Here is a 27,102-nt window from a genome sequence, read left to right on the forward strand (position 1 = left end):
AGTACCTGTGGCTATAGAAAATTTGTTTTTGAAACAGAGTAACGCAGGCACCTCATAATAAGTTTTTTCACATATTCAGAGCACAAAATACAGTTTTGATAACATTCCAAGCGGGCAAAAAACTCTACTTACAAGGAACAGTTATGCTGAAATAAGATCTTGTAAAGCAAACAGTTCAAATGGGCCAACTCTTCTAAAAAAAAAATTGGTAGGGGCTTATTGTAGTTAAACCAAGTGGGGCATGTGCATTTCCTTTTTTAAACTTCCTCCTTTTTCGTTTTTGCTTATAAAGTTTCCCCCTAAAGGACGTAATAGAAGTTGTTGCCTCTGACCACGTGAGTGAGATAACACAAGTAGTGTTTTCAATGTCATCAAAATGGCTCAGTGCCAGTTTTGTTGCTCTTGAAGTCAAGTAAAAACCGTCGAAAGACCATCTCAACAAACCATGCAGTTGTTAAGGCCGACTTATCCACTGATCCATTCTCTACAAGCAAGTGTAAAGCAGCAGCAGTGAGGCTGAAAGCTGGCCCCACCTTCATTTTGTCATAATGGCTTGGATAATGGCAAACGTGATCCACTCCCGCCTTCGTACTGCCTACCATCTGTGTGCGACTTCACATTAACACAATTTCAGAAGAAACATACACCGCATGAACAGATATTACAAGAGTAGTATTTAGCACTAAACGAAAAATACAGAGAATACGAAGCATTTTATACCGATGGATCAAAATCGGCGCACTACGTGGGAAGTGCTGTAGTTCAGAATAATTGGGAAAAAATAGTACGGCTACCTGAGTGTGCATCCATTTTCACCGCCGAGTGTTACGCAGTCTTGCTAGCTGTAGAAAAAATAAAAAATGAGAACATTCAGAACAGTATCATTTACACTGATTCTCTGAGCATACTAACCTCACTTCACCATAGAAATGCAGTGACACCACTAATTGGTGATATCATACATAACATAACAAGCGCCACAATACAGGGACAAGACATAAAATTTTGCTGGGTTCCCGGCCACATAGGAATCGCTGGAAATGAGAAAGCAGATGAATGTGCTGGAAAAGCTCGAAACAAAGAAATAAAGAAAGTGTACATTCCCTACAAAGATGGTATGAAGTTGGTGGAGTGCAAATTAAGAAATAAATGGCAGTCGCAATGGAATATCGAAAGAAATAATAAGCTACATTTAGTAAAACCCATTCTAGACGAATGGAAATCATGCTCACACCAAAAACGATTCATCGAAGTTATTTTATGCCGTCTCCGTATAGGACACACACATCTCACACACAACTTCCTGCTAACAAAGAAAGACAAACCTGTTTGCGAGCAATGCGGACATGAACTTACCGTAAACCACATACTACTATCATGCACAAAACTTGAATCATTAAGAAAAAAATATTTTGCTACATTTTACAAAGAACATATCCCATTTCATCCAGCGTTGATTTTAGCTGAATATGCACTCGTTAGTATACTTGATGTTTTTAGCTTTTTAAGGGAAGCCGGTGCTCTTCAAAACCTGTAATGTTCTGACCCTGTGCTTCTCTACTTAGAACGATACACCTCAGCAACTTTCTCAGTCCTGAGAAGGAGGCTGAGGTTTTTATCTGAGTAGTGGGGGCCTCGAGATCCTTGGCAAGCCAAGGATGTCCACGGAGGTTAACCAACTTTTAAAAGCTTCTGCAAACAGCCATTTCAAAAAAGTTTGTATTTAATCAGCCAGGTAATAAAAATAACTTTTAGGCCCTTTACACCACCGTTTTTATCAACTTTGTTTTCACACTCGGCTCAAGCCAATCTTTCCATATCTTGTTCTTGGCGCATGATAGCCTTAGCTGCTTATGCGCCAATAAACCCAACACAACACAACAACACAAACCTTAAGGTGTGGTTTTAGCTTCAGCTCTGCATTGGTGTCATTTTCAATCAGTGTCTTTATAAGCTCGATAGACACATTTCCTGGCAAACTGTTTTTTTTTTCACTGCTTCTTCTGGCAGATATATTTTTTGGCCTTTGGTTAGGTGGCTCCTCACGTTTTGAAGGAGATGAGGAACATCAGCCATTAAGAAAAGCTGCCTAGATGTATCATCCCCGCAGGGAGGCGTCTGCAGCATGCAGACGTTGGTGAGTGGCGACACCAGGGGGTTAACCCGAGCATCCGCAGGGACATCCTCGCAGGGGGATGATGGTGAACAATGCGTCACCACGGACCCGAGCATCCGCGCTTAGCCGTGCGTGGCATCGCCGTGTCCGGGGAAAAGGGGATCCTGGTGGTTGAGCCGATGCCGAGCGTTTGGACCCTTAAGGCCCCTCGGCGGAGGCAACACACCACTTTGGCCCCAGCTTCCTGTAGACGGCACCTCCGGCCTGACCCGACCGGGGGAAATCGGCAGTCGCCTTTTCCTGTCCTCCCCTCTATCTTTCACTTTCCTATTTCCTTTCTTACAACTTTCCTGTATCCTCCTCTCTTCTTTGTTTTTTCCTTCTTTCCTGGCGGCGAGGGTTAACCGTGTGTGACCAACTACCCTGAGTTGAGTCATATTAGGTTATAGTTAAGGTGTACAGCTGGCGTGGGCAGGACTTTCTTTCAAGTTCCTGTCGCGTCCCCTTGTTGGACTCCATGGTGGGTGGCTGGCACCATGACCGAAAAACATCAAATTTTATGGCTCCCCCCCTTTCCAAACCAGATCGCCCTCTCAAAAGAGGGCGGACCGATGTGACAGCTGAATACATCCAGAAATCTAAAGTGACTTTCACCAAATTCCATGTGCTCCACAGCGGAGCAACAGATAAAACTGCCCGAACGATATCTCCATTCTTGGTAGCGAAAAGCCTGACCGACGCCTTGGGCACAGGTTACAAACTAAAAAAAATGCCTAGTGGCGACCTCCTTCACGAGCTTAAAGACAACAGCCAACTTTCCAAGCTCTCCACCATATTGTCAGTCGGGGAAACCCCAATCTCAATAACTCCACACCGTTCCTTGAACAGTGTCCGTGGTGTCATTTCCGAAGCAGACTTTGTCTGCCTCACTGAGGAAGAAATCCTTGAGGGTCTCAGGGACCAGAATGTTACAAACGTGCATCGAATTGAAATAAGGAAAGACGACAAGGAAATCCCGACGAAACATATTGTTCTGACATTCAACTCTAGCACTCTTCCAGACTCTATCGAAGCAGGCTACTTGAAAATAAATGTACGTCACTACATACCGAATCCACGAAGGTGCTTTAACTGTCAAAAGTACGGACATGGGTCACAGAGCTGCCGTGGCCACAAAACGTGCCCTAAATGCGCCTCAAAAGACCATGCTTCCGAGAACTGTGAAGGAGCAGCACTCCGGTGCGCAAACTGCGAAGGTGACCATCCAGCATATTCTAGATCATGTCCTTCCTGGAAGGCTGAGAAAGAAATAATAACAATGAAAACAAAACAAAACATAACTTTCAGGGAAGCAAGACAACTCTATCACGCAAAGAACACCTTCACGTTCTCGACAAAAACAAACTTTGCTGACGTGGTGCGCAGGGGCGGTGCACCACGCAGCACTCCGGCATCTGCCCAGGCCACCATCACGGAGCCTGTGGCAGGGCCATCCACGCCCCAGGCAGGGACAGCAGAGGCTGCCCTGCCATCTACAAAGCAGGGAGTACCGGCCCATGAGTCGGCACCCCGCAGGACTTCCCCCCGCCGGGGGAGGCCCGACACCAACCCATCCGCAGCTTCGCGGTCCTCCAGCACCTCTGGTGAGGTGATGGATACAACTCCCACTCCGCCCGCTTTGCAGCGGCGGACTGGCTCTCACGAGCGAAGAAAAGATAGAACCCCGGTAACGGGCCCAGAACAGTAAATTTCTCCGTTCCATTCCCACCCAAAAAAACAAACATGAAATTTGTGGTTCAATGGAACTGTAGAGGAATGTTGAGGAACTACAGTGATATAACTCATATTCTGGGGTCAGTGATGCCTCTAGCTCTATGTCTCCAGGAGACCAATCTTGGTCCACAACATTCAAATATCTTAAAACATTATAAAACTTTTAGGCGTGATCGCGAACATGCAAATAGACTCTCGGGAGGCGTCGCAATCATCATCCAAAGCGGCGTCCCGGCTCAAGAAATCAAACTGAAAACAAAACTTGAGGCGGTTGCGGTTAGCGTCATCAGCTACAAAACCATAACAATATGTTCTGTATATCTTCCCCCACACATCACATTAACATGCCAAGATCTAGAAGGCCTGATCGATGAACTGCCGGAGCCATTTCTGGTAGTTGGCGATTTTAACGCTCACTCTCCGTTTTGGGGAAGCGAACGCTGTGACTCTAGAGGCCAAACAATCGAAGATTTTATACTTTCGAATAATGTCTGTCTTTTAAATACGGGAAAAGCCACATATTGCTGTCCAAGCTCAGCCAAAATGAGCTCTCTCGATTTAGCTTTCGCATCACCATTAATTTTTAACGATTTTAAATGGGATGTTTTAAATGACCCCATGGGCAGCGATCACTTACCTACCGTCATCAGGCTCTCATCGTCCACTCCAATCATCCCCACAAGGCCACGGCGCTGGAAAATTCAGCTCGCCGACTGGTCACTTTTTACAAAAAATGCCACTCTGGAAAAGGAATTTTGTGACGACCTTAGCACAGATGAAATTAATGAGAAGTTTACTGAATGCATAATATCGGCCGCAACACTCGCTATACCACAAAGAACAGGACTTTCACAAAAGAAACACAAAGTGTGGTTGACAAAAGAATGCACATTAGCAAAAAAACAACAAAAGAAAGCCTGGACCGCTCTGCGTCGATATCCCACTGCAGAGAACCTACTCACCTTTAAGAAGGCAAAAGCCAGAGCGCGGTATGTGCGAAGAAATGCAGAGAAAACCTCTTGGCAGAAATATGTCTCCTCAATAAATAGTTCAATAACATCAAAGAAAATGTGGGAAAAAGTGCGTAAATTTACTGGTGACCATACCCCTTTCACACTTCCTCTCTTGACAGCACCCGGGACACAAACATCTTTAGAAGAACAGGCCAACATACTGGGCAAGCATTTTGCTGAGATCTCAAGCTCATCCAACTACACAAACACATTTCAAAAACACAAAGCAATAGCTGAAAAACAAAAATTTCCATCTGGAGCAGGTGGTCATGAGGATTATAACCAGCCTCTCACACTAGAAGAATTAAATAAGGTACTATCTTCTGGCAAAAAGACAGCACCGGGACCAGACAACGTGCATTACGCTATGCTTGCACATCTATCCGAGGCTGCTGTAGAGGCACTGTTAAAATTCTTTAATAAAATCTGGATAACTGGCAATATACCTGACGAGTGGAAAAAAGCAGTCATAATACCTTTTCTCAAACCCGGAAAACCACCAACAAGTCCTAGCAGTTACAGACCAATAGCCCTCACCAGCTGCATTGCTAAATCTTTCGAAAGTGTAATAAACATTAGATTGACCTTCATACTTGAATCTCGGCAACTATTAGATACACACCAATGTGGGTTTAAGAAAGCATGCTCAACCACAGATCACCTTGTCCGTCTAGAAAACACCATCCGGGAGGCGTTCATCCACAAGCAGCACTGTATTGGGGTCTTCTTCGACTTGGAGAAGGCCTACGATACTACGTGGAAGTTCGGCATCCTCCGTGACCTAGCAGAGCTAGGTATCCGCGGCAGGATGTTGAACTGCTTGAACGACTTCCTGGCTAACCGCACATTCCGAGTCCGCCTAGGAGCAACTCTCTCCATGACTTTCACCCAAGAGAACGGCGTACCCCAGGGGTGCATTCTAAGCACGACACTCTTCATAGTAAAAATGAATTCCTTAGCTAAAGTAATACCCAAGTCCATAATGTATTCAGTCTATGTAGATGACCTACAAATAGCATGCACGTCCTCCAGCATATCAACCTGTGAGAGACAAATACAAATCACACTAAATAAACTAGGTGCTTGGGCAGACATAAATGGGTTTAAATTTTCTCCTCAAAAAACAGTAGCTGTTCTTTTTTCATTGCGACGAGGCCTACAGGTCGATCCCAATCTATACTTGAATCTCACTGCGCTACCAATTAAACTAGAACACAAATTTTTAGGCGTAACTTTCGACAAGAAACTCACATTTCTACCACATATTAACAACCTTAAAAAGAAAGCTTCTCAAGCCCTCAATATATTAAAAGTTCTCTCACGGAAGCGGTGGGGATCCGATAGAGCAAGCCTTTTACAAATATATCGCTCTCTGGTGCGCTCCAAGCTGGACTACGGGTGCATAGTATATGGTTCGGCAAGAGCATCCTACTTGAAAAGATTAGACCCCATTCATAATCTTGGTCTGCGCCTATCATCCGGAGCATACAGAACATCACCAGTAGTTAGCCTTTACGTTGAAACTAATGAAGCCGCTCTTGAGGATCGAAGAATCGCCCTTACATGCTCATATGTCTTAAAAATCCGTTCTCTTCCGAAACATCTCTGCCATCCAGTTGTAACCAAGTGCCCATCTAAAAGATTATTCATCAACAAACCACATTCTATCAGACCATTACTGCTGCGCTTTGAAGATAAATGTGAAGAGCTAACAGTACTAGATGCCCTACCGAATATTGCACAAAGGAATGAATATTTACCACCATGGTACAGCCTGCCTTCAGTATGTGACCTCACAATGACACATTTAGATAAAAAGCAAACGCCAAATGAGTACATATTACAGGAATTCTTTGCACTACAAGAAAAGTATGACACTTACATTGAATTTTATACCGATGGCTCAAAAACAGAAAGTCACGTTGGAAGTGCAGTAATCCAAGGAAAAAATAAACAGATAATGCGACTACCAGAATGCGCATCGGTTTTTACTGCTGAGTGTTATGCCATCTTTGTAGCTGTGGAAAAAATAGTAAGAGAGAATATCAAAAATAGCATCATTTACACCGATTCCCTGAGTATGCTCAAAGCACTGCACTCCAGAAATGCTGCTGAACCCATAATAGGTAACATCATACATAGCATTGTTAAAATCACAAAACAAAAACATAACATTAAATTCTGCTGGGTTCCTAGCCATGTTGGAATCGTAGGTAATGAAAAAGCAGATGTATGCGCTGCACAAGCCCGGAATGGCCAAATAAAACAAGTGAGCATACCGCACAGGGATTGCTTAAAGTTTATCAACAGTAAACTCAGAAGTAAGTGGCAGGCCGCATGGCAAGATCACGTAAACAACAAATTAAATTCTGTGAAACCAATTTTAGGGGAGTGGCAATCATGTAGGCATCAAGAACGTTTTACCGAAGTTATTTTATGTCGGCTCCGCATTGGACACACCCACCTCACGCACAACTTTCTGCTAGCCAAACAAAACAAACCTCTCTGTGAAATGTGTGGTGCTGAACTCACAGTGAACCACATTTTAATTTCATGCATAAAACTAGAAGAACTAAGAAAGAAATATTTCACAACATTTTACAGGGAAAGCATCCCATTACACCCCATGCTACTCTTAGGTGATCGAGCACTGGTTGACATTTCATGTATTTTTAGGTTTCTCAAGGAAGCCAACGTTTTAAACAAACTCTAAGTATTAAAAGCTTCACCTTTAACAAACTATAACCTTGTGTTTGGCGCATCATAGCCTCAGTTGCTTTTGCGCCATTAAAATCAATATAACTAACTAACTAACTAGATGTATCACATGGGTGGGGACACGAGGTTTTAGGCTTGCTGTGTTTGCCTACAACTACACCGAATAGCTTCCAAATGGCCTGGTTTCCACCGCCCATGTCTGTGACTATGACATCCACTTTTGTAGAAATTTCCTTACATGCTTTTATGATGTCACTGATTGTCCTTCACTGTTTTGGTATGAAATGAATTCCCAGTAAAGTGGTAAGGAACTGTTTGCTTCCAGCGGGTTGTGATACCTCCGATCATAAACACCAGTCCATGAGTAGCTAGGCATTCAAGTGGCAGTGTTCCATTTGCAAGTGGGATAGTGGGGGCTCCAAGCACTCTACCTAAAGATGGGCTGTACACCAAGCCCGGTGTACGCTGCATTTCATCAAGCATTAAAATGGCGTGTCGCTCTTCAGGTGACATGAGGCTGACCTGTGAAGAGGAAAGGTTTAGTCAGTGTAAACAGACTACTGTAATAACGACATAGGCCAGTGGTCATGAGCATGTGCCTATTTACTTTACCTTAAGTGCAAGTGACTCCATGATCTCCTGCAGCAAACCTGGTGCAAATTTGTATCCTTCCAGGTGACAATTTAGGGTGCGTTCTGTTGGCAGAGATTAGCCAAGCTCTCTGACCATGTCATAGCCTCGTGCTCCGCAGGAAAGTCTCACTTTCAATGCTTTTTATAATGGTCTTCTTCATCCATCATGTTCTCTTCATTGCTGCCAGTTTTAGACATTTAACCTGGTCTTCATTCAAATACTTATACCTGTGCCACACGCGCACAAGAAATGGCAGTAAATGCTTAAGGCCTTAAGTTTGTTAATGCCATTATTTTCGGAGTTGGTGCTACATGTCCACTTTTAATGCCATTATCGAAAGTGACGATAACGCTTGCAAGGTAGTCAAAAGTTTCATCTTAATATAAACATTCCTAATGAGCAGAATATATCGGGAATGATGTTCAAATTAATGTAAAAACGATTTTCCAGAAAATACGGCTGTTCCTGCTTTACAAGTCGAAAAAGTAGCCATAAACTCACATGTCAGCACATAAGTCGAGAGTACCAGTCAATAAGGCTGGTTAAAATGGCGCTCTTCGCATCAAAAATGTGGTTTAAGTGCCTCATCTGGCTGAAAGTTAAGAATTAACCATTTTATAGTGGGCTAGGCAGTTGTAACTGACAAAGCTGCATGCTTTTCTGCGTGTGGAATGGGAACGAGAGTACACATTGCACGGGTGAATGAGTTGTGGCGAACTCAGTAGGTCGTGAATGGCAGTAAGGCTAATGCCATTAAATTTAAGCGTGTGGCACCGCACGAATGCCATTAACGAAGGCAGTAAGCACTTAATGGCATTAAATCTGTCCGTGTGGCACAGGTATTAGTCAGGCCAGCAACGAGATGCTTATTTGCTTTCAGTGCCTGCAACCGCCACTTCTGAGCAAGTCGAAGCCTTCGTCATGTTGCGTGGAGTTCAGCTTCAAGTTGTGATATTCTTTTTTTGCAGGGCTTGTTGTATGGGCTGTAAGAGCGAACAAAAATTTGATGCAGAGCATTTGTAGACAGCATTTTAAATAATATGTTGCTGACAGTGAATGAACTTAATGAAAGAAAAGAATGAACATAAAAGCATAGTGGACAGGCAGTTGCAATATGTATGAATGTCATTTTCGCGCCATACTCTTCACATAGTTTATTTGCCCTCACTTTGCACTTATGTCTGACAATCAGGGTTGTGGAAATGGATTGATGACTACATAAGCAAGTAATCTTGACTGCAGGATAACAACTTGCCACAGGAAAAAAAATGAAAGCTTTTGTCGCCTTGCGCATGTGAGTATGCAAAAAGCACTGGATGACAAAACACCGCAAAAATCGAAGACTATTTAACTCACCAGCTTCCATACTTTCTTGTGGGAAAGTTATATTCATCTCTGTGTCCGGTTGCATGTCAAGAGCATCTGTGAGCAGAACATAGCAATATGACAACACGCATTGCAGAGGAGCATTAATATTTCATATGAAAAAAATACATGCAGGATGTCAAATGCTTTGGCCCACGCTCACTTTCAGCCCCTGTGCTTGGATGGGCTGTGAATACAGGTAATGAAACATGCAAGTTCGCAGGTTGCACTGGGTGAGAAAAAAAATTGAGTACAGAATATAAAACTTACCCATATTTGTGCTGCCTATACAACATGTTTCGTCTGCACGTGAACACGAGAAGAGCATGACGACAAAAATACAAACTGGGAAAATTGTGAGAGTACATGTGAGAGAGCTTACCATTTTCAGTGTCCACAGGTCGAGATCTGGTGTCCACCTGTATGTTTGGCTTGACTATGGGGGTGACTGCGCAGGATACATGAAATTCATGAAACGTGATAACTGAAGAATAGTTTAGCATAATGAGTTTGGCTTTAAGCCTATGAATTCTATTAAAAAATTTGACCCAATGAACACATGTACATACCAGCACTATCCTCTCTTACTTTTTTTCGGGGGGGGGGGGGGGGTGGCTTTCTGAACTTTGCGGCTGGTTGGTGCAAAAAGATGCTTGGCGCCGCAAATGGCTTTAGCTTTTTTTTGCCGGCATTCTTTAAAATAATCGGCTCGAATTGATCTTCTGTGAATTGGTCCTGTAGCAGAATTGAAGAAGAGTTCTTAGTTTGCTAGCAGTAGCATCCCACTCACGGATTTTGGCCAGATGAGTATTTCATATCCCTGCACAGAGCGCACAAGTTAAACTGTAAGCCCTTCTGGCTCTGCTCGAGACAACATCTTCCTCAACTTTCACCTGTGCTCGACTCAGTCCAAAGACGAGAGCATTCCGTCACGATCTCATGCGAGCCAAAATTCAAAACCCCTCTACAGTGCTAGCGCAATCAATTCGAAATGGCTTAACCATAGAAGTTGAGCGCCATTTTGCTTAGATTTTTAATGCGCATGTTTAACAGTGAGCACACAAACATACCTGCCAAAAAAGTCCGAAAGTGGAAATGAATGCTGAAATTTTTGAGGTATTTCAAGTAACGCAATTCATATATTTCATTTGTTAGTGACTTTACACACCCCCGTAAGGCTTTAATTGCAGGCTATATCAGACTGCAAGAGCTACCGGACTTTGGTCCTCAACATTCATGCATGCGCTCATAATATTCGCAGCTCGGCACACACACTTGTAACCTTTTTCTCGTACCTCTGTGCTGCGAACATGGGACACAGGTAGCATTTGTACGGTCTTTCACATATGTGGGTACGAATGTGTCGTATAGCCAGGCAGTTGCCCAGCTATCCGACTATGCATCCCATGCGGGATGCAAAACAATTTCTTACACTTGTAACCTTTTTCTCGTACCTCTGTGCTGCGAACATGGGACACAGGTGGCCTTTCACATATGTGGGTACAAATGTGTCGTATAGCCGGGCAACTGCCCGGCTATACGACTATGCATCCCATGTGGGATGCAAAACAATTTCTTACACTTGTAACCTTTTTCTCGTACCTCTGTGCTGCGAACATGGGACACAGGTGGCCTTTCACATATGTGGGTACAAATGTGTCGTATAGCCGGGCAACTGCCCGGCTATACGACTATGCATCCCATGCGGGATGCAAAACAATTTCTTACACTTGTAACCTTTTTCTCGTACCTCTGTGCTGCGAACATGGGACACAGGTAGCATTTGTACGGTCTTTCACATATGTGGGTACGAATGTGTCGTATAGCCAGGCAGTTGCCCAGCTATACGACTATGCATCCCATGCGGGATGCAAAACAATTTCTTACACTTGTAACCTTTTTCTCGTACCTCTGTGCTGCGAACATGGGACACAGGTAGCATTTGTACGGCCTTTCGCATCTGTGGGTACGAATGTGTCGTATAGCCGGGCAGTTGCCCAGCTATACGACTATGCATCCCATGCGGGATGCAAAACAATTTCTTACACTTGTAACCTTTTTCTCGTACCTCTGTGCTGCGAACATGGGACACAGGTAGCATTTAAAGGGCCTTTCACATATGTGGGTACGAATGTGTCGTATAGCCGGGCAGTTGCCCGGCTATACGACTATGCATCCCATGCGGGATGCAAAACAATTTCTTACACTTGTAACCTTTTTCTCGTACCTCTGTGCTGCGAACATGGGACACAGGCGGCCTTTCACATATGTGGGTACAAATGTGTCGTATAGCCGGGCAACTGCCCGGCTATGTGACTATGCATCCCATGCGGGATGCAAAACAATTTCTTACACTTGTAACCTTTTTCTCATACCTCTGTGCTGCGAACATGGGACACAGGTAGCATTTGTACGGCCTTTCACATATGTGGGTACGAATGTGTCGTATAACCGGGCAGTTGCCCGGCTATACGACTATGCATCCCATGTGGGATGCAAAACAATTTCTTACACTTGTAACCTTTTTCTCATACCTCTGTGCTGCGAACATGGGACACAGGTAGCATTTAAACGGCCTTTCACATATGTGGGTACGAATGTGTCGTATAGCCGGGCAGTTGCCCGGCTATACGACTATGCATCCCATGCGGGATGCAAAACAATTTCTTACACTTGTAACCTTTTTCTCGTACCTCTGTGCTGCGAACATGGGACACAGGTAGCATTTATGTGGCCTTTCACATATGTGGGTACGAATGTGTCGTATAGCCGGGCAGTTGCCCGGCTATACGACTATGCATCCCATGCGGGATGCAAAACAATTTCTTACACTTGTAACCTTTTTCTCATACCTCTGTGCTGCGAACATGGGACACAGGTAGCATTTAAATGGCCTTTCACATATGTGGGTACAAATGTGTCGTATAGCCGGGCAACTGCCCGGCTATACGACTATGCATCCCATGCGGGATGCAAAACAATTTCTTACACTTCTAACCTTTTTCTCATACCTCTGTGCTGCGAACATGGGACACAGGTAGCATTTATGTGGCCTTTCACATATGTGGGTACGAATGTGTCGTATAGCCGGGCAACTGCCCGGCTATACGACTATGCATCCCATGCGGGATGCAAAACAATTTCTTACACTTGTAACCTTTTTCTCGTACCTCTGTGCTGCGAACATGGGACACAGGTAGCATTTGTACGGTCTTTCACATATGTGGGTACGAATGTGTCGTATAGCCAGGCAGTTGCCCAGCTATACGACTATGCATCCCATGCGGGATGCAAAACAATTTCTTACACTTGTAACCTTTTTCTCGTACCTCTGTGCTGCGAACATGGGACACAGGTAGCATTTGTACGGCCTTTCGCATCTGTGGGTACGAATGTGTCGTATAGCCGGGCAGTTGCCCAGCTATACGACTATGCATCCCATGCGGGATGCAAAACAATTTCTTACACTTGTAACCTTTTTCTCGTACCTCTGTGCTGCGAACATGGGACACAGGTAGCATTTGTACGGCCTTTCGCATCTGTGGGTACGAATGTGTCGTATAGCCAGGCAGTTGCCCAGCTATACGACTATGCATCCCATGCGGGATGCAAAACAATTTCTTACACTTGTAACCTTTTTCTCGTACCTCTGTGCTGCGAACATGGGACACAGGTAGCATTTGTACGGTCTTTCACATATGTGGGTACGAATGTGTCGTATAGCCGGGCAGTTGCCCAGCTATACGACTATGCATCCCATGCGGGATGCAAAACAATTTCTTACACTTGTAACCTTTTTCTCGTACCTCTGTGCTGCGAACATGGGACACAGGTAGCATTTAAAGGGCCTTTCACATATGTGGGTACGAATGTGTCGTATAGCCGGGCAGTTGCCCGGCTATACGACTATGCATCCCATGCGGGATGCAAAACAATTTCTTACACTTGTAACCTTTTTCTCGTACCTCTGTGCTGCGAACATGGGACACAGGTGGCCTTTCACATATGTGGGTACAAATGTGTCGTATAGCCGGGCAACTGCCCGGCTATGTGACTATGCATCCCATGCGGGATGCAAAACAATTTCTTACACTTGTAACCTTTTTCTCATACCTCTGTGCTGCGAACATGGGACACAGGTAGCATTTAAATGGCCTTTCACATATGTGGGTACGAATGTGTCGTATAGCCGGGCAACTGCCCGGCTATACGACTATGCATCCCATGCGGGATGCAAAACAATTTCTTACACTTCTAACCTTTTTCTCATACCTCTGTGCTGCGAACATGGGACACAGGTAGCATTTATGTGGCCTTTCACATATGTGGGTACGAATGTGTCGTATAGCCGGGCAGTTGCCCGGCTATACGACTATGCATCCCATGCGGGATGCAAAACAATTTCTTACACTTGTAACCTTTTTCTCATACCTCTGTGCTGCGAACATGGGACACAGGTAGCATTTAAATGGCCTTTCACATATGTGGGTACAAATGTGTCGTATAGCCGGGCAACTGCCCGGCTATACGACTATGCATCCCATGCGGGATGCAAAACAATTTCTTACACTTGTAACCTTTTTCTCGTACCTCTGTGCTGCGAACATGGGACACAGGTAGCATTTGTACGGTCTTTCACATATGTGGGTACGAATGTGTCGTATAGCCAGGCAGTTGCCCAGCTATACGACTATGCATCCCATGCGGGATGCAAAACAATTTCTTACACTTGTAACCTTTTTCTCGTACCTCTGTGCTGCGAACATGGGACACAGGTAGCATTTGTACGGCCTTTCGCATCTGTGGGTACGAATGTGTCGTATAGCCGGGCAGTTGCCCAGCTATACGACTATGCATCCCATGCGGGATGCAAAACAATTTCTTACACTTGTAACCTTTTTCTCGTACCTCTGTGCTGCGAACATGGGACACAGGTAGCATTTAAAGGGCCTTTCACATATGTGGGTACGAATGTGTCGTATAGCCGGGCAGTTGCCCGGCTATACGACTATGCATCCCATGCGGGATGCAAAACAATTTCTTACACTTGTAACCTTTTTCTCGTACCTCTGTGCTGCGAACATGGGACACAGGTGGCCTTTCACATATGTGGGTACAAATGTGTCGTATAGCCGGGCAACTGCCCGGCTATTTGACTATGCATCCCATGCGGGATGCAAAACAATTTCTTACACTTGTAACCTTTTTCTCATACCTCTGTGCTGCGAACATGGGACACAGGTAGCATTTATGTGGCCTTTCACATATGTGGGTACGAATGTGTCGTATAGCCGGGCAGTTGCCCGGCTATACGACTATGCATCCCATGCGGGATGCAAAACAATTTCTTACACTTGTAACCTTTTTCTCATACCTCTGTGCTGCGAACATGGGACACAGGTAGCATTTAAATGGCCTTTCACATATGTGGGTACAAATGTGTCGTATAGCCGGGCAACTGCCCGGCTATACGACTATGCATCCCATGCGGGATGCAAAACAATTTCTTACACTTCTAACCTTTTTCTCATACCTCTGTGCTGCGAACATGGGACACAGGTAGCATTTATGTGGCCTTTCACATATGTGGGTACGAATGTGTCGTATAGCCGGGCAACTGCCCGGCTATACGACTATGCATCCCATGCGGGATGCAAAACAATTTCTTACACTTGTAACCTTTTTCTCATACCTCTGTGCTGCGAACATGGGACACAGGTAGCATTTAAATGGCCTTTCACATATGTGGGTACGAATGTGTCGTATAGCCGGGCAGTTGCCCGGCTATACGACTATGCATCCCCTGCGGGATGCAAAACAATTTCTTACACTTGTAACCGTTTTCGTACCTCTGTGCTGCGAACATGGGACACAGGTAGCATTTAAATGGCCTTTCACATATGTGGGTACAAATGTGTCGTATAGCCGGGCAACTGCCCGGCTATACGACTATGCATCCCATGCGGGATGCAAAACAATTTCTTACACTTCTAACCTTTTTCTCATACCTCTGTGCTGCGAACATGGGACACAGGTAGCATTTATGTGGCCTTTCACATATGTGGGTACGAATGTGTCGTATAGCCGGGCAGTTGCCCGGCTATACGACTATGCATCCCATGCGGGATGCAAAACAATTTCTTACACTTCTAACCTTTTTCTCATACCTCTGTGCTGCGAACATGGGACACAGGTAGCATTTATGTGGCCTTTCACATATGTGGGTACGAATGTGTCGTATAGCCGGGCAACTGCCCGGCTATACGACTATGCATCCCATGCGGGATGCAAAACAATTTCTTACACTTCTAACCTTTTTCTCATACCTCTGTGCTGCCAACATGGGACACAGGTAGCATTTATGTGGCCTTTCACATATGTGGGTACGAATGTGTCGTATAGCCGGGCAGTTGCCCGGCTATACGACTATGCATCCCATGCGGGATGCAAAACAATTTCTTACACTTGTAACCTTTTTCTCATACCTCTGTGCTGCGAACATGGGACACAGGTAGCATTTAAATGGCCTTTCACATATGTGGGTACAAATGTGTCGTATAGCCGGGCAACTGCCCGGCTATACGACTATGCATCCCCTGCGGGATGCAAAACAATTTCTTACACTTGTAACCGTTTTCGTACCTCTGTGCTGCGAACATGGGACACAGGTAGTATTTGTACGGCCTTTCACATGTGGGTACGAATGTGTCGTATAGCCGGGCAGTTGCCCAGCTATACGACTATGCATCCCATGCGGGATGCAAAACAATTTCTTACACTTGTAACCTCTTTCTCGTACCTCTGTGCTGCGAACATGGGACACAGGTAGCATTTAAAGGGCCTTTCACATATGTGGGTACGAATGTGTCGTATAGCCGGGCAGTTGCCCGGCTATACGACTATGCATCCCCTGCGGGATGCAAAACAATTTCTTACACTTGTAACCGTTTTCGTACCTCTGTGCTGCGAACATGGGACACAGGTAGCATTTGTACGGCCTTTCGCATCTGTGGGTACGAATGTGTCGTATAGCCGGGCAGTTGCCCAGCTATACGACTATGCATCCCATGCGGGATGCAAAACAATTTCTTACACTTGTAACCTTTTTCTCGTACCTCTGTGCTGCGAACATGGGACACAGGTACTATTTGTACGGCCTTTCACATATGTGGGTACGAATGTGTCGTATAGCCGGGCAGTTGCCCGGCTATACGACTATGCATCCCATGCGGGATGCAAAACAATTTCTTACACTTGTAACCTTTTCGTCATACCTCTGTGCTGCGAACATGGGACACAGGTAGCATTTGTACGGTCTTTCACATATGTGGGTACGAATGTGTCGTATAGCCAGGCAGTTGCCCAGCTATACGACTATGCATCCCATGCGGGATGCAAAACAATTTCTTACACTTGTAACCTTTTTCTCGTACCAATGTGCTGCGAACATGGGACACAGGTAGCATTTGTACGGCCTTTCGCATATGTGGGTACGAATGTGTCGTATAGCCGGGCAGTTGCCCAGCTATACGACTATGCATCCCATGCGGGATGCAAAACAATTTCTTACACTTGTAACCTTTTTCTCCTACCTCTGTGCTGCGAACATGGGACACAGGTAGCATTTGTACGGCCTTTCACATAAGTGGGTACGAATGTGTCGTATAGCGGGGCAGTTGCCCGGCTATACGACTATGCATCCCATGTGGGATGCAAAACAATTTCTTACACTTGTAACCTTTTTCTCGTACCTCTGTGCTGCGAACATGGGACACAGGTGGCCTTTCACATATGTGGGTACAAATGTGTCGTATAGCCGGGCAACTGCCCGGCTATACGACTATGCATCCCATGCGGGATGCAAAACAATTTCTTACACTTGTAACCTTTTTCTCGTACCTCTGTGCTGCGAACATGGGACACAGGTAGCATTTGTACGGTCTTTCACATATGTGGGTACGAATGTGTCGTATAGCCAGGCAGTTGCCCAGCTATACGACTATGCATCCCATGCGGGATGCAAAACAATTTCTTACACTTGTAACCTTTTTCTCGTACCTCTGTGCTGCGAACATGGGACACAGGTAGCATTTGTACGGCCTTTCGCATCTGTGGGTACGAATGTGTCGTATAGCCGGGCAGTTGCCCAGCTATACGACTATGCATCCCATGCGGGATGCAAAACAATTTCTTACACTTGTAACCTTTTTCTCGTACCTCTGTGCTGCGAACATGGGACACAGGTAGCATTTAAAGGGCCTTTCACATATGTGGGTACGAATGTGTCGTATAGCCGGGCAGTTGCCCAGCTATACGACTATGCATCCCATGCGGGATGCAAAACAATTTCTTACACTTGTAACCTTTTTCTCGTACCTCTGTGCTGCGAACATGGGACACAGGTGGCCTTTCACATATGTGGGTACAAATGTGTCGTATAGCCGGGCAACTGCCCGGCTATGTGACTATGCATCCCATGCGGGATGCAAAACAATTTCTTACACTTGTAACCTTTTTCTCATACCTCTGTGCTGCGAACATGGGACACAGGTAGCATTTAAATGGCCTTTCACATATGTGGGTACGAATGTGTCGTATAGCCGGGCAACTGCCCGGATATACGACTATGCATCCCATGCGGGATGCAAAACAATTTCTTACACTTCTAACCTTTTTCTCATACCTCTGTGCTGCGAACATGGGACACAGGTAGCATTTATGTGGCCTTTCACATATGTGGGTACGAATGTGTCGTATAGCCGGGCAGTTGCCCGGCTATACGACTATGCATCCCATGCGGGATGCAAAACAATTTCTTACACTTCTAACCTTTTTCTCATACCTCTGTGCTGCGAACATGGGACACAGGTAGCATTTATGTGGCCTTTCACATATGTGGGTACGAATGTGTCGTATAGCCGGGCAACTGCCCGGCTATACGACTATGCATCCCATGCGGGATGCAAAACAATTTCTTACTCTTGTAACCTTTTTCTCGTACCTCTGTGCTGCGAACATGGGACACAGGTAGCATTTGTACGGTCTTTCACATATGTGGGTACGAATGTGTCGTATAGCCGGGCAGTTGCCCAGCTATACGACTATGCATCCCATGCGGGATGCAAAACAATTTCTTACACTTGTAACCTTTTTCTCGTACCTCTGTGCTGCGAACATGGGACACAGGTGGCCTTTCACATATGTGGGTACAAATGTGTCGTATAGCCGGGCAACTGCCCGGCTATGTGACTATGCATCCCATGCGGGATGCAAAACAATTTCTTACACTTGTAACCTTTTTCTCATACCTCTGTGCTGCGAACATGGGACACAGGTAGCATTTAAATGGCCTTTCACATATGTGGGTACGAATGTGTCGTATAGCCGGGCAACTGCCCGGCTATACGACTATGCATCCCATGCGGGATGCAAAACAATTTCTTACACTTCTAACCTTTTTCTCATACCTCTGTGCTGCGAACATGGGACACAGGTAGCATTTATGTGGCCTTTCACATATGTGGGTACGAATGTGTCGTATAGCCGGGCAGTTGCCCGGCTATACGACTATGCATCCCATGCGGGATGCAAAACAATTTCTTACACTTCTAACCTTTTTCTCATACCTCTGTGCTGCGAACATGGGACACAGGTAGCATTTATGTGGCCTTTCACATATGTGGGTACGAATGTGTCGTATAGCCGGGCAACTGCCCGGCTATACGACTATGCATCCCATGCGGGATGCAAAACAATTTCTTACACTTGTAACCTTTTTCTCGTACCTCTGTGCTGCGAACATGGGACACAGGTAGCATTTGTACGGTCTTTCACATATGTGGGTACGAATGTGTCGTATAGCCGGGCAGTTGCCCAGCTATACGACTATGCATCCCATGCGGGATGCAAAACAATTTCTTACACTTGTAACCTTTTTCTCGTACCTCTGTGCTGCGAACATGGGACACAGGTAGCATTTAAAGGGCCTTTCACATATGTGGGTACGAATGTGTCGTATAGCCGGGCAGTTGCATCCCATGCGGGATGCAAAACAATTTCTTACACTTGTAACCTTTTTCTCGTACCTCTGTGCTGCGAACATGGGACACAGGTGGCCTTTCACATATGTGGGTACAAATGTGTCGTATAGCCGGGCAACTGCCCGGCTATGTGACTATGCATCCCATGCGGGATGCAAAACAATTTCTTACACTTGTAACCTTTTTCTCATACCTCTGTGCTGCGAACATGGGACACAGGTAGCATTTGTACGGCCTTTCACATATGTGGGTACGAATGTGTCGTATAACCGGGCAGTTGCCCGGCTATACGACTATGCATCCCATGTGGGATGCAAAACAATTTCTTACACTTGTAACCTTTTTCTCATACCTCTGTGCTGCGAACATGGGACACAGGTAGCATTTAAACGGCCTTTCACATATGTGGGTACGAATGTGTCGTATAGCCGGGCAGTTGCCCGGCTATACGACTATGCATCCCATGCGGGATGCAAAACAATTTCTTACACTTGTAACCTTTTTCTCGTACCTCTGTGCTGCGAACATGGGACACAGGTAGCATTTATGTGGCCTTTCACATATGTGGGTACGAATGTGTCGTATAGCCGGGCAGTTGCCCGGCTATACGACTATGCATCCCATGCGGGATGCAAAACAATTTCTTACACTTGTAACCTTTTTCTCATACCTCTGTGCTGCGAACATGGGACACAGGTAGCATTTAAATGGCCTTTCACATATGTGGGTACAAATGTGTCGTATAGCCGGGCAACTGCCCGGCTATACGACTATGCATCCCATGCGGGATGCAAAACAATTTCTTACACTTCTAACCTTTTTCTCATACCTCTGTGCTGCGAACATGGGACACAGGTAGCATTTATGTGGCCTTTCACATATGTGGGTACGAATGTGTCGTATAGCCGGGCAACTGCCCGGCTATACGACTATGCATCCCATGCGGGATGCAAAACAATTTCTTACACTTGTAACCTTTTTCTCGTACCTCTGTGCTGCGAACATGGGACACAGGTAGCATTTGTACGGTCTTTCACATATGTGGGTACGAATGTGTCGTATAGCCAGGCAGTTGCCCAGCTATACGACTATGCATCCCATGCGGGATGCAAAACAATTTCTTACACTTGTAACCTTTTTCTCGTACCTCTGTGCTGCGAACATGGGACACAGGTAGCATTTGTACGGCCTTTCGCATCTGTGGGTACGAATGTGTCGTATAGCCGGGCAGTTGCCCAGCTATACGACTATGCATCCCATGCGGGATGCAAAACAATTTCTTACACTTGTAACCTTTTTCTCGTACCTCTGTGCTGCGAACATGGGACACAGGTAGCATTTGTACGGCCTTTCGCATCTGTGGGTACGAATGTGTCGTATAGCCAGGCAGTTGCCCAGCTATACGACTATGCATCCCATGCGGGATGCAAAACAATTTCTTACACTTGTAACCTTTTTCTCGTACCTCTGTGCTGCGAACATGGGACACAGGTAGCATTTGTACGGTCTTTCACATATGTGGGTACGAATGTGTCGTATAGCCGGGCAGTTGCCCAGCTATACGACTATGCATCCCATGCGGGATGCAAAACAATTTCTTACACTTGTAACCTTTTTCTCGTACCTCTGTGCTGCGAACATGGGACACAGGTAGCATTTAAAGGGCCTTTCACATATGTGGGTACGAATGTGTCGTATAGCCGGGCAGTTGCCCGGCTATACGACTATGCATCCCATGCGGGATGCAAAACAATTTCTTACACTTGTAACCTTTTTCTCGTACCTCTGTGCTGCGAACATGGGACACAGGTGGCCTTTCACATATGTGGGTACAAATGTGTCGTATAGCCGGGCAACTGCCCGGCTATGTGACTATGCATCCCATGCGGGATGCAAAACAATTGCTTACACTTGTAACCTTTTTCTCATACCTCTGTGCTGCGAACATGGGACACAGGTAGCATTTAAATGGCCTTTCACATATGTGGGTACGAATGTGTCGTATAGCCGGGCAACTGCCCGGCTATACGACTATGCATCCCATGCGGGATGCAAAACAATTTCTTACACTTCTAACCTTTTTCTCATACCTCTGTGCTGCGAACATGGGACACAGGTAGCATTTATGTGGCCTTTCACATATGTGGGTACGAATGTGTCGTATAGCCGGGCAGTTGCCCGGCTATACGACTATGCATCCCATGCGGGATGCAAAACAATTTCTTACACTTGTAACCTTTTTCTCATACCTCTGTGCTGCGAACATGGGACACAGGTAGCATTTAAATGGCCTTTCACATATGTGGGTACAAATGTGTCGTATAGCCGGGCAACTGCCCGGCTATACGACTATGCATCCCATGCGGGATGCAAAACAATTTCTTACACTTGTAACCTTTTTCTCGTACCTCTGTGCTGCGAACATGGGACACAGGTAGCATTTGTACGGTCTTTCACATATGTGGGTACGAATGTGTCGTATAGCCAGGCAGTTGCCCAGCTATACGACTATGCATCCCATGCGGGATGCAAAACAATTTCTTACACTTGTAACCTTTTTCTCGTACCTCTGTGCTGCGAACATGGGACACAGGTAGCATTTGTACGGCCTTTCGCATCTGTGGGTACGAATGTGTCGTATAGCCGGGCAGTTGCCCAGCTATACGACTATGCATCCCATGCGGGATGCAAAACAATTTCTTACACTTGTAACCTTTTTCTCGTACCTCTGTGCTGCGAACATGGGACACAGGTAGCATTTAAAGGGCCTTTCACATATGTGGGTACGAATGTGTCGTATAGCCGGGCAGTTGCCCGGCTATACGACTATGCATCCCATGCGGGATGCAACACAATTTCTTACACTTGTAACCTTTTTCTCGTACCTCTGTGCTGCGAACATGGGACACAGGTGGCCTTTCACATATGTGGGTACAAATGTGTCGTATAGCCGGGCAACTGCCCGGCTATTTGACTATGCATCCCATGCGGGATGCAAAACAATTTCTTACACTTGTAACCTTTTTCTCATACCTCTGTGCTGCGAACATGGGACACAGGTAGCATTTATGTGGCCTTTCACATATGTGGGTACGAATGTGTCGTATAGCCGGGCAGTTGCCCGGCTATACGACTATGCATCCCATGCGGGATGCAAAACAATTTCTTACACTTGTAACCTTTTTCTCATACCTCTGTGCTGCGAACATGGGACACAGGTAGCATTTAAATGGCCTTTCACATATGTGGGTACAAATGTGTCGTATAGCCGGGCAACTGCCCGGCTATACGACTATGCATCCCATGCGGGATGCAAAACAATTTCTTACACTTCTAACCTTTTTCTCATACCTCTGTGCTGCGAACATGGGACACAGGTAGCATTTATGTGGCCTTTCACATATGTGGGTACGAATGTGTCGTATAGCCGGGCAACTGCCCGGCTATACGACTATGCATCCCATGCGGGATGCAAAACAATTTCTTACACTTGTAACCTTTTTCTCATACCTCTGTGCTGCGAACATGGGACACAGGTAGCATTTAAATGGCCTTTCACATATGTGGGTACGAATGTGTCGTATAGCCGGGCAACTGCCCGGCTATACGACTATGCATCCCATGCGGGATGCAAAACAATTTCTTACACTTGTAACCTCTTTCTCGTACCTCTGTGCTGCGAACATGGGACACAGGTAGCATTTAAAGGGCCTTTCACATATGTGGGTACGAATGTGTCGTATAGCCGGGCAGTTGCCCGGCTATACGACTATGCATCCCATGCGGGATGCAAAACAATTTCTTACACTTGTAACCTTTTTCTCGTACCTCTGTGCTGCGAACATGGGACACCGGTGGCCTTTCACATATGTGGGTACCCACCGTTTTTATACACTTTGTCTTCAAACTTTGCTCGAGCCAATTTTACTAAACCTTGTTCTTGGCGCATGATAGCCTTAGCCGCTTATGCGCCATTAAACACAACACATATGTGGGTACAAATGTGTCGTATAGCCGGGCAGTTGCCCGGCTATACGACTATGCATCCCATGCGGGATGCAAAACAATTTCTTACACTTGTAACCTTTTTCTCATACCTCTGTGCTGCGAACATGGGACACAGGTAGCATTTAAATGGCCTTTCACATATGTGGGTACGAATGTGTCGTATAGCCGGGCAGTTGCCCGGCTATACGACTATGCATCCCCTGCGGGATGCAAAACAATTTCTTACACTTGTAACCGTTTTCGTACCTCTGTGCTGCGAACATGGGACACAGGTAGCATTTGTACGGCCTTTCGCATCTGTGGGTACGAATGTGTCGTATAGCCGGGCAGTTGCCCAGCTATACGACTATGCATCCCATGCGGGATGCAAAACAATTTCTTACACTTGTAACCTTTTTCTCGTACCTCTGTGCTGCGAACATGGGACACAGGTACTATTTGTACGGCCTTTCACATATGTGGGTACGAATGTGTCGTATAGCCGGGCAGTTGCCCGGCTATACGACTATGCATCCCATGCGGGATGCAAAACAATTTCTTACACTTGTAACCTTTTCGTCATACCTCTGTGCTGCGAACATGGGACACAGGTAGCATTTGTACGGTCTTTCACATATGTGGGTACGAATGTGTCGTATAGCCAGGCAGTTGCCCAGCTATACGACTATGCATCCCATGCGGGATGCAAAACAATTTCTTACACTTGTAACCTTTTTCTCGTACCAATGTGCTGCGAACATGGGACACAGGTAGCATTTGTACGGCCTTTCGCATATGTGGGTACGAATGTGTCGTATAGCCGGGCAGTTGCCCAGCTATACGACTATGCATCCCATGCGGGATGCAAAACAATTTCTTACACTTGTAACCTTTTTCTCCTACCTCTGTGCTGCGAACATGGGACACAGGTAGCATTTGTACGGCCTTTCACATAAGTGGGTACGAATGTGTCGTATAGCGGGGCAGTTGCCCGGCTATACGACTATGCATCCCATGTGGGATGCAAAACAATTTCTTACACTTGTAACCTTTTTCTCGTACCTCTGTGCTGCGAACATGGGACACAGGTGGCCTTTCACATATGTGGGTACAAATGTGTCGTATAGCCGGGCAACTGCCCGGCTATACGACTATGCATCCCATGCGGGATGCAAAACAATTTCTTACACTTGTAACCTTTTTCTCGTACCTCTGTGCTGCGAACATGGGACACAGGTAGCATTTGTACGGTCTTTCACATATGTGGGTACGAATGTGTCGTATAGCCAGGCAGTTGCCCAGCTATACGACTATGCATCCCATGCGGGATGCAAAACAATTTCTTACACTTGTAACCTTTTTCTCGTACCTCTGTGCTGCGAACATGGGACACAGGTAGCATTTGTACGGCCTTTCGCATCTGTGGGTACGAATGTGTCGTATAGCCGGGCAGTTGCCCAGCTATACGACTATGCATCCCATGCGGGATGCAAAACAATTTCTTACACTTGTAACCTTTTTCTCGTACCTCTGTGCTGCGAACATGGGACACAGGTAGCATTTAAAGGGCCTTTCACATATGTGGGTACGAATGTGTCGTATAGCCGGGCAGTTGCCCAGCTATACGACTATGCATCCCATGCGGGATGCAAAACAATTTCTTACACTTGTAACCTTTTTCTCGTACCTCTGTGCTGCGAACATGGGACACAGGTGGCCTTTCACATATGTGGGTACAAATGTGTCGTATAGCCGGGCAACTGCCCGGCTATGTGACTATGCATCCCATGCGGGATGCAAAACAATTTCTTACACTTGTAACCTTTTTCTCATACCTCTGTGCTGCGAACATGGGACACAGGTAGCATTTAAATGGCCTTTCACATATGTGGGTACGAATGTGTCGTATAGCCGGGCAACTGCCCGGCTATACGACTATGCATCCCATGCGGGATGCAAAACAATTTCTTACACTTCTAACCTTTTTCTCATACCTCTGTGCTGCGAACATGGGACACAGGTAGCATTTATGTGGCCTTTCACATATGTGGGTACGAATGTGTCGTATAGCCGGGCAGTTGCCCGGCTATACGACTATGCATCCCATGCGGGATGCAAAACAATTTCTTACACTTCTAACCTTTTTCTCATACCTCTGTGCTGCGAACATGGGACACAGGTAGCATTTATGTGGCCTTTCACATATGTGGGTACGAATGTGTCGTATAGCCGGGCAACTGCCCGGCTATACGACTATGCATCCCATGCGGGATGCAAAACAATTTCTTACACTTGTAACCTTTTTCTCGTACCTCTGTGCTGCGAACATGGGACACAGGTAGCATTTGTACGGTCTTTCACATATGTGGGTACGAATGTGTCGTATAGCCGGGCAGTTGCCCAGCTATACGACTATGCATCCCATGCGGGATGCAAAACAATTTCTTACACTTGTAACCTTTTTCTCGTACCTCTGTGCTGCGAACATGGGACACAGGTAGCATTTAAAGGGCCTTTCACATATGTGGGTACGAATGTGTCGTATAGCCGGGCAGTTGCATCCCATGCGGGATGCAAAACAATTTCTTACACTTGTAACCTTTTTCTCGTACCTCTGTGCTGCGAACATGGGACACAGGTGGCCTTTCACATATGTGGGTACAAATGTGTCGTATAGCCGGGCAGTTGCCCGGCTATACGACTATGCATCCCATGCGGGATGCAAAACAATTTCTTACACTTCTAACCTTTTTCTCATACCTCTGTGCTGCGAACATGGGACACAGGTAGCATTTATATGGCCTTTCACATATGTGGGTACGAATGTGTCGTATAGCCGGGCAACTGCCCGGCTATACGACTATGCATCCCATGCGGGATTCAAAACAATTTCTTACACTTGTAACCTTTTTCTCATACCTCTGTGCTGCGAACATGGGACACAGGTAGCATTTAAATGGCCTTTCACATATGTAGGTACGAATGTGTCGTATAGCCGGGCAACTGCCCGGCTATACGACTATGCATCCCATGCGCAATGCAAAACAATTTCTTACACTTGTAACCTTTTTCTCGTACCTCTGTGCTGCGAACATGGGACACAGGTAGCATTTGTACGGCCTTTCACATAAGTGGGTACGAATGTGTCGTATAGCCGGGCAGTTGCCCGGCTATACGACTATGCATCCCATGCGGGATGCAAAACAATTTCTTGCCGTCTTTTGTCCGTTTTCGGCACCCAACCGCACAGCAGCAAGGCATTGCGGCTTTTCCAGAACACATTTAGCACAGCAATGTGCGTATGCTGATATCTCGACCTTGTAGCAAAAAAAATAAACGAATTCATTGAACAGAGAAGATTGCGGGCCGTTGGCAGAACAGGCGATGCCACTGCAGCCGTCAGCTACTCCATGCAAGTTCTCCCCATGTTCCGCCAGGATTCAGCTTCCAGAGCATT

The 27,102-nt window shown here is 45.9% G+C and overlaps 1 protein-coding gene and 1 pseudogene across 5 annotated transcripts in view; one reads left to right on the top strand and one right to left on the bottom strand.

Moving 5' to 3' along the window:
• LOC149361973 (uncharacterized) overlaps positions 1-27,102 on the top strand; it is a 233,440-nt gene that overhangs the window by 92,993 nt on the left and 113,345 nt on the right. The window contains exon 3 of one of the 5 annotated variants that reach the window (XR_016288977.1): positions 9,134-10,224. The exons of the other annotated variants lie outside the window; for them this stretch is intronic. The gene's annotated coding sequence lies outside the window, so the exon portion shown is untranslated. Of the gene's footprint in view, positions 1-9,133; positions 10,225-27,102 lie in introns of those variants that run through there. 5 annotated transcript variants of the gene reach the window in all.
• On the bottom strand, positions 7,865-26,906 carry LOC149361979 (uncharacterized; annotated as a pseudogene).

The sequence above is a fragment of the Amblyomma mixtum genome, chromosome 2, assembly GCF_055824585.1.
Source record: "Amblyomma mixtum isolate Tamu chromosome 2, ASM5582458v1, whole genome shotgun sequence".
In the NCBI taxonomy this organism is placed as follows: Eukaryota; Metazoa; Arthropoda; class Arachnida; order Ixodida; family Ixodidae; genus Amblyomma; species Amblyomma mixtum.